This window comes from Monodelphis domestica, chromosome 2 (assembly GCF_027887165.1).
Source record: "Monodelphis domestica isolate mMonDom1 chromosome 2, mMonDom1.pri, whole genome shotgun sequence".
In the NCBI taxonomy this organism is placed as follows: Eukaryota; Metazoa; Chordata; class Mammalia; order Didelphimorphia; family Didelphidae; genus Monodelphis; species Monodelphis domestica.
Window position 1 is genome coordinate 399,627,118 of NC_077228.1, and position 10,152 is coordinate 399,637,269.

Consider the following 10,152-nt stretch of genomic DNA (forward strand, 5'->3'; position numbering starts at 1 on the left):
CTGGCAGCCTCCACCCTAGAAGCCCACAAGACTTGGAATAAAATATTTAGAAAGGCAAGAGAATTGGGTCTACAACCAAGGATCACCTACCCATCAAAATTGACTATATACGTCCAGGGGAAAGTATGGGCATTCAATAAAATAGAAGGCTTTCAAATATTTATGAAGAAAAGACCAGAACTAAACAGAAAATTTGACATTGAATTACGAAAATCAAGAGAAACATGAAAATGTAGACAAGGAAGAGAGGATTCTTATTTTTTTCTTTCTTCTTTAAGGGCCTCAATAAAGCCAAATTATTTATATTCCTATATGGGGAACTGTTATTTGTAACTGTGAAAAAAATTATTCACTATTAGAGTAGTCATGAGAATTCTCCATAGATAGAGATTGGGATACTAAGTGGAATCATATATTAAAAAAGAAGAAGAAAAGGGGGAGGGGGGAGAAGGTGGCACCAAGAGAAACATGAGGGAATAAGAAAATTAGGATAATCTATATGACATAAAAAGGCACAAGGGAGTGGGAGGAGAAGATTACTATTATAAGAAGGAGAGGAAGAGAGTGTTAAAAGGTAACACTCAAGCCTTACTCTCAGTGGAATCAATTCTGAGAGGGAAGAGTATCTAGATCCATTGGGGTATTGAATTCTATCTTACCCTATAGGGAAATTGAGAGGGGAAAACAAAAGAGGGGAGTGATGTGGGGAGTTAAAAAAGGGAGGGAAAGAGAGAGGGAAGAGAATTTAATAGACCCTAAAAATAAAAGGTTAATAAAAAGGGAGGGGGAAGAAAGGGAGAGTGGGAAGAGAAGCAATACTAGGGAGAGAGAGTGTGTTGGGTAGCTTAAAAAGACCCTAAAGAAAAATAAGAGAGGAATGAGAAGGGAGGGTGGAGAAAGGAAAGTAAGATAACAGAACACTAGTGTGCAAGGAAAGAGTTAAAGCAGGAAGGACAGGACAAGGAGAGAAAATAAAAATGTTGGGGAATAAACAGGTAGTAATAATAACTCTGAATATGAATGGTATGAGCTCACCCATAAAACACAAGCAAATAGCAGAGTGGATTAGAAACCAAAATCCTACCATATGTTGTCCACAAGAAATACACATGAGGCAGGTAATCACACATGGTGTAAAGTGAAGAGGTTAGAACAAAATCTATTGGACATCAACTGAGAAAAAGAAGGCAAGAGTTGCAATCATGATATCTGACAAAGCCAAAGTAAAAATAGATCTAGTCAAAAGAGATAGGGAAGGTAATTACATCCTGATAAAAGGTAGTATAGATAATGAGGAAATATCAGTACTCAACATGTATTCACCAAATGGCATAGCATCCAAATTTCTAAAGGATAAGCTAGTGGAGCTCAAGGATGAAATAGATGGAAAAACTACACTAACCTTCCTCTATCAGAACTAGCTAAATCAAACCAAAAAATAAATAAGAAAGAGGTAAGAGAACTGAATGAAATCTTAGAAAAATTAGAGTTAGTAGAGATGTGGAGAAAAACACATAGGGACAAAAAGGAATGCATCTTCTTTTCCCCAGCACATGGTACATTCACAAATATTAACCACAAAACATGGCAAACAAATGCAAAAGAAAAGAAATAATAAGTGCAACCTTCTCATATCACAATGCCATGAAAATAATAATTACTAAGGGTACATGGAAAGGCAAATAAAAAATGAATTGGAAATTAAATAATATGATTCTCCAAAATTGGTTAAAAGACAAATCATGGAAATAATTAATAATTTCATCAAAGAAAATGACAATGATAAGACATTTAAAAAAATCTATAGGATGCAGCCAAAGCTGTATTCAGGGGGAAATTCATATGCTTGAGTGCATATATCAAAAAATTAGGGAGGGCAGAGGTAAATTAATTGGGTATGCAAATTTAAAAACTAGAAAGTGAACAAATTAAAAATTCCCAGATGAAAACTAAATGAGCAATCCTAAAAATTAAAGGAAAATTAATAAAATCTAAAGTAAAAGAACTATTGAAATAAATAAGACTAGGTGTTAGCACTTTGAAAAAACAAATAAAATAGATAAAGCACTGGTTTATCTAATAAAAAAGGAAATAAGAAAACCAAATCGACAGTTTCCAAGATGAAAAGGGCTACCTCACCTCTAATGATGAGGGAATTAAGGTAATTATTAAGAACTATTTTGCCCAATTATATGGCAATAAATATGGTGTTCTAGGTGATATGGATGAATATTTACAAAAATATAAATTGCCTAGAATAGCAGAAGAAATAGAATACTTAAATAACCCCATATCTGAAAAAGAAATTGAACAAGCCATCACAGAACACCCTAAGAAAAAATCCCCAGGACCACATGGATTCACAAATGAATTCTATTAAACATTCAAAGAACAACTAATCCCAATATTATACAAAGTATTTGACAGAATAAGCAAAGAAGTTCTACAAAATTTCTTTTATGACACAAATATGTACTGATTCCAAAGGCAGGCAGGTCAAAAACAGAGAAAGAAAACTATAGACCAATCTCCTTAATGAACATAGATGCAAAAATCTTAAATAGTATACTAGCAAAAAGACTCCAGCAAGTGACCATGAGGGTTATTCATTATGACCAGTGTAAAGGGTGAAATTATGGCTGAGACTGAATGTATGGTTAATTTAGGTCACCAAGGATTTTATTCATAAAATCATAATGAAAAACCCAAATAATAAAGTACCCAAGTCAGCTGCCAAATTTTATGGTGATTTAATTGATATAGTAGAGAAAATTAAGAAGAAGGTAGAAGGAAAGGAAGAAGGATTTCTCTCTTCCCTCCTCCCCCACTTGGCTGGTACTGGGTGGGAAGATTAGAAGATCTAGAAAGTAAGTGTTTGGAGTATGAAGGAGGAAGGAATCAACCTGAACTCCAAAAGGGGCTCAGTTGAGATGCCTGAACCTGAATCAGGGCAAGGACAAAACTCACCACCAAAACCCAGACAATAACTGCCACCACTCCCAAGATGTCGGAACACTTAGCACACTGCCAGCCAGAGTCACCTCTCCAGGGAAAGAGAAAGAGGTAGGAAGTGACATGCCTTATATGGATGTTTTTACATCACTTTTCTGCATCTCATCTGTACCAGTGAGGACTTAGCTTGACTTTTTTTGCACATGTCTGTTGAAGGCCATCTCCTCAGATAATTAAATCTTGAGTTTGGTGCAGACCTTCAAAATCTTGTTAAACCGAGTAGGGTGGAGAATGTAGAGTTTCCAAGACCTGATTCTGTTATTCTAAGTATCTCCATTGTTACTGATCAGGAAATAGCTAAGTCACATCTTCTAAAGAATGGTCTGATTAGGGTGGAATAATTTTAAAATTCACACCAGGTAGGATTTATACCAGGAATGCAAGGATGGTTCAATATTAGGAAAACCATCCACATAATGGACCATATCAACAAGCAAATCAACAAAAATCATATGATTATCTCAATAGATGTAGAAAAAGCCTTGGACAAAATACAACACTCATTCCTATTGAAAACACTAGAAAGTATAGGAATAGAAAGACCTTTCTTAAAAAAAATAAACAGTATATATCTAAAATCACCAGCAAGCATTATCTTCAATGGGGATAAATTAGAAGCATTCTCAATAAGATCAGGAATGAAACAAGGATACCCATTATCACATCTATTATTTAACTAGAAACACTAGTAGTAGCAATTAGAGAAGAAAAAAATTGAATGTATTAAAATAGGTAACGAGGAGACCAAGCTATCATTCTTTGCAGATGATATGATGGCCTAATTAAAGAATCCTAAAGAATCCACTAAAAAGCTAGTGGAAATAGTCAACAACTTTAGCAAACTTGCAGGATACAAAATAAATCCACATAAATCATTAGTATTTCTATACATCCATCTCATCCCATCAGCAAGAGTTAGAAAGAGAAAGTCCATTTAAAATCACCTTATACAATATAAAATATTTAGGAATCTATCCACCGAGACAAACACAGGAACTGTATGAACACAACTACAAAACACTTTCCACACAATTAAAACCAGATCTAGACAATTGGAAAAACATTAACTCTTCATGGGTATGACAAGCTAACATAATAAAAATGACCATCCTAACCAAACATATTTACTTATTTAGTGCCATACCCTTCGAACTACCAAAAAACCTTTTTACTGAATTAGAAAAAGCCATAACAAAGTTCATTTGGAAGAACAAAAGATCAAGGATATCCAGGGAAATAATGAAAAAAATGTGAAGGTAGGTGGCCTTGCAGTCCCAGATCTCAAACTAAACTATAAAGCAGTGGTCATCAAAACAATTTGGTACTGGCTAAGAGACAGAAAAGAGGATCAGTGGAATAGACTTGGGGAAGTGACCTCAGCAAGACAGTCTATGATAAGCCCAAAGATCTAGCTTTTGGGACAAAAATCCACTATTTGACAAAAAACTGCTGGGAAAATTAGGAAACAGTATAGGAGAGATTAGATTTAGATCAACATCTCACACCCTACACTGAAGAAACTTATAATGGGCAACTTGAATATTGTAAAGGGTAAAAATTATTATTGGACTGAAGATTTGAGAGTTTGGTCACCAAGGATTTAATTACTAAATCTCAATGAATTTCTTACGTCAGTATGGCTTTTATGGTAGTTTATTTACAAATAGAGAGAAGAAATTAAGGACATGAATGAGAGAGAGATAGCTGCTCTGGCCTTTTCTGAACCAGGCTAGAGTTCAGAGGCCCCAGAAAGTGGTATGGGGATGGGGCCCAGAGGATTAAACTTAATAAGGCTTCCAGCCATGTGGCCTCCTCCAAGATGAGGGGCCTCTCCAGAGGCTAGTGTCTCCAGAAAGCCAAGGAAAGGGAATCAGCCTTTTCACTCACTTTGTGTCAGTCCAAAGGGAAACAGTCAGAGATCTCAAGCCTGAGCTCCTCCACCGTCAAGTTCCAAGGCAAAGAAGCCCTCACAAGAAGTGGCCAACAAATACAAAGGCACTTCTTTGCATCACTTCCTGTGCCTTCCTTCCACCTTTATGTGCCCCAATGGTGGCTTAAACATTATACACACAGACAGATACACTGTGGCACAATAGAATGTAATGGATTTCTCTATTAGTAGCAATGCAATGATCCAGAACAATTCAGAGGGACTTATGAGAAAGAATACTATCAACATTCAGAGGAAGAACTGTTGGAGTAGAAACAGAGAAAAAAACACAACTACTTGATCACATGGGTTGATGAGGATATTATTGGAGAAATAGATTCTAAATGATCACCCTAGTACAAATATGAATAATATGGAAATAGGTCTTGGTCAATGACATGAAAAACCCAGTGGAACTACACATCAGCCACAGGAGGGAGTTGGGGGTAGGGGAGGGGAAAAAACATGAATCTTATAAACATGGAAAAATATTCTAAATTAACTAATTAAATAAAAATTAAAAAAAAACCCTCAGAACTCATCAAATTTTCCATTTTTCATTTTTGTAGTCACCAAAAAAAGATCTAGAAATTTGTCAGGAAAAAAATCTCCATAGCCACCTTTGGTTCTAAAGAAGCTATTACATAAAGTATTACCTAAAGATATTAATGAAGTCTACTCTCACCAATAGGAAATGAACTACAGTCTAAATGGAAAGAAGGGGACGGATAGATAGGGAATTCAATTCAAATGAGTTCAGCTTAATGGTATGTTATTTTATAGACAATATGGAATTTTTCTTGAATAGTAGTGATAATGTCTGACCTGTTCAAAGGATTATTTATTTTACAGCTGTTTTGAAACTTAGATGGAGGATGGGAGACATTATGAAAGGAACAGAATCAGGGAGTCCCATGGGAAAGATATAAGAATGTACAAATTAAATGTCATAGGCTCTTGATATGTTATAGAAACAGTCTAAGTGGAAAGAAAGGGATTTCATATGAGAAATGTTATGGAGGTAGAATCTATGAGATCTGGCAACTAATTGTTCAGAGAGAGAGGATTCAAAGACAGGAAATTTCTGCTGAAGCCAATAGACTCAAAAATCAGAATAGTCAAAAAGTGGTTCCTAAGCACTGAATAAATGATATATACTGATAGTGAAGGTGAGGATAATATGGCAACAACAATGGGACCCCAAAAAATGATAATGTGAGAATTATAAGAATATCCAGAGTGATTTAACAGAACAATAAAATAATTTAGGGAATATGAGAATGGAAATTAGGACAGGAATTAGGATTTACAGAAGATTTAAATAAGTCAAACAAGAGAAAGAATAATTAAAAAGAAACAAGGGGACTCTCTCTGAACTAGTATGCTCTTTGTTAAACAAATTGGGTATGTGAGGTGAGAAGTGCAAGGAGTCAAAGGTGACACTGTTAAATTTTATTGTGGTTGGACTGAATATTTAAATTGGTGGTCACCAGGGATTTAGTTTCTAAATCCCAAAATGAATTACTAAAGTAGAATGGGATTTATGGTAGTTTATTTACAATAGAGGGAAGATAGTAAGGAAGGGAGAACAGGAGAGAGAGATGGGGAAAGCTCTGGCTTCCTCTGAGCCACTTAGAAATTCTAAGCCCCAGTCAGGGGAAAAGAGTCTCAAGAGGTTCACACCTGTGACAGAGGCTGGCACTAGAGAAAAAGTACCAAGCTGAAGAGTGTATGAAACTGACCACATAGATGGGGGAGGGGCCCCAGGTGTTAGGATTCCTGAGGAGAGAAGACTCTGGCTGGTAGAGCACTAACGGTCTTTCAATCTTGAGAAGCTGAAGACAGAAGGTGGGAAAAAGACTTTTTCCTGAGGGTTACCCACTTTACCTGCTAGTGACTGGAAATCCTTCCCCCCAACACTTCCCAATCGAAGGGACTTTCTGAAGAGAAACCTGAGCAGACTTTACCTCAGCTCCTGTTGCTCAGGGGTGATCCAACCTGACTTTCTCTCACAGGGCTCAGGCTGCCAAGGCCTGAGTCACCCCCCCCCCCAAACTCGAGGAGGGAGAGGAGGTTTAGATAGAGATAGGGATGCCCTTTCCCCACTTTCCTTTCCCATTCTTCCCTGCCTGTTATTCCTTTTGTATTATCTGATTGAGTTGACATTAAAAGTTATCTGTTCCCCAAGCTGAGTGTGAGTGAACAGATCAAGAGGAGACCCTTTGGTCTTGAATAGTGGAGGTGGGACAAGAGGGACAAGATCGAGTTGAAGAAGATCAGCTTTAGCTAAGGAGGGAAGGCAGAAGGGAGAAATCTTCAAACCCCCTTTCCTCTCTGAGCCAAACATAAACATCAGCTGTCTCCCCTATACCCCGCTTTGAGCAGGGGGAGGGTCTCCACTCTTTCCCCCTCTCATATACTGAAAAGCCAAGCCCCTCCATATTCAAATTAACCCATTTTATAATATACACCTCCAGAAAGGGCAAGGAAACTAAGTCAGCCTTTACACTCACCATGGTGACCATCTAAAAAGAAAGCAGTCTGACGTCTCCTGCACGAGCTCTTCTTGGGGTCCAGTTCCACAACCAAGTGTCTTCACTCCAAGTCTGAGTATCTGTCTTGCACTCTCTCCTCAAGTGTCTGTCTTCCAGTCCAAGTCCGAAACTCTTCTTCACTCCAATGCAACTCCAAGTGAATGACTGAATGAATCAATTGATCTGTGCCAGTTTCTTCTGTTTAAAGACCTTTTTCTCTTGTGTCACCTCCCCTAAATTTTACTCCTACCAATCACAGCAGATACTCCTCTCCAGGACTGCCCATTCTTTCACAAGTGGATCACAGACCTCCCACTCAATGTATGAAATGGGTGTTCACACCTTTTGTGGTTAGTTTGCACTTTTTGTGGTTAAAATGGGTAGATCTACTTTAAATACTGGGTTTACACTTTTGGGAATTAAAATCTAAAAATAGACCAGGGATTATAATTTTATCTTCACTATTAAGGAAGAGCTAAGTATCTTCATTGTTACAATCAGGAGATAGCCAAATCCAATCTTCACAACACCTAGATTGAAAGCCCAGAGGACTGGGAGGATGGTGATACCCTTGATAGTAATAAGGAAGTTTGGAATGGGGGAAATTTTATGGGGAAAAGGTGAATACATTTTTGGCCATATTGAGTTTAGGATGTCTACTGGATATTGAGTTTGAGATGTTTGAAAGGCCTGAAGAGAAGTGAGATTGAAGATCAGCAGAGAGGTTAGGGAAGGAGAGGTAGATTTGAGAATAATTAGCCTAGATGATGATAATTAAATCCATGAGATAGTTGCGTGGAGTATTGTAGAGGGAGAAGAGAAGAAGGCTATGACAGAACCCTGTAGGACACCAATGATTAGTGGGTTTGATTTGGTTGAGGATTCAGCAAAGGGGACTAAGAAGGAATAGTGACATAGGTAGGAGAATCAGAAGAGATCAAGGAGGAGAGGATAATCAATAGTATCAAAGGCTGCAGAGGTTGAAAATGACGAGGACTGAGAAAAGGCAGTTGGATAATTATTGGTGACTTGGGAAAGAAGAGTTTTGATGTAATAAGAGTTTTGATGTTTAGAAGCCAGATTGTAAGAAGAAAATGAAAGAAGACAAAATGAAGAAATCTATTGTGGAATCCTTTTCAAGGAGTTTTGCCATAGAACCAATATTTTACTTTGAGGAAAGCAATCTAATACTTCATTTTATAATCAATACAATGTAATAATAGCAATTATAAAATCAAAGAATCACAGAATCTGAGAAATAGTACATCAGTGGCAATTTATTCCAACTTGTATATGAAGGATATGCATATGCCCTGTAATATATCTGACAAGTGGTTGTCTAATCTCAGCTTGAAGACTTCCTAGAATAGGGAGCATATTACTTTGGAGGCAAGCCATTTTTTTCTAACATTTAGTCATTGCTTCTAGGGTCAAAAAGAAACAATCTTATGCCACTTTCATAGGACAACCCTTCAAATACTTGAACATAGCTCTCATGTCCCCTGCAAGCCTTCTTTTCTAAGGACTAAACACTCCTAGTTTCTTCAACTAAGTCTTATGTGCCTGCATGTGGATTTAATATAAATTGTACCTTTCTGACTGATGAATTTTCAATATCCTAAGACAATGTAATGTGGAATAATCACCTTCCTATTCCTGAAAGTCACGTCTTTCTTAATGTAATCCGAGATCATGTTAGAATTTCTAGCAGTTCCATCACACTGCTAACTGGTACTTCACTTGAAGTTTTGTTGTTTTTTTTTTTTTCATAACAACTGCTCTCTGTCTATTTCTTATCCATCTTATATTGGTGAAAGTGGGTTTGGTACTCAAGTGCAAGACTTTGTTTTCATTTATATCCATTGAATTATATCTTGTTAGATTCATCCCATTGTTCTACCAGGAGTTCTTAACTTGGGATATATGGATTTTATTTTTTAAATTGGATAACTTTATTTCAATATAATTTCTTTCCCATGTCATACTATTTGTTATTATATGCATTTAAAAACATGATTCTGAGAAAAGGAACTGCCCCAGGTGTCTATGATACAAAATAGGTTGAGGATTCCTGCTCTAGCCTCTGAAGCTATTTTTAGATACTGACTGTTATCCATGGTGTTACTAACCAATATTGTGCTTTGTAATCAAAAGACTAGCTCTTAATTTTAAGCTATCATATCTTTTTTTCAAGTCAGAGATACTATATTTCTAAATAATCATGTATATATATATATATATATATATATATATATATATATATGAAGCCTGGTAGCATAAAGGTAAGGAAGATAGTGCAATTACCAAGCCTAGTAAGACTTTCAGGGGATAAGGACTGGATCTGTGATTTAATTGATAAAGGGAACTTAAGGATGAAAACACTGTCTACCAGTGTATTTCAAACATATTCTGAGAATTATGATCTTGGGTTGACTAGACCTAATCTGGCACTTAAAGAATGAAATGTTAGCTGGTTTATGAGACAATTTCTTGAGGTCCTTCACAGATCTATGATGTTATGAGTCTTTTTTTCTTGGTAGCTATAGGGAAAGGAATAAGCAAAAATAGAGGTATAGAGAAGAGGAAAAATAGGAATAATATTTGTAAACTCCATATAGATATGGATTTGTTAAAGATTCGTTTTTTTAAAAATCACTGTTTTAGTTAGAGAAAGAG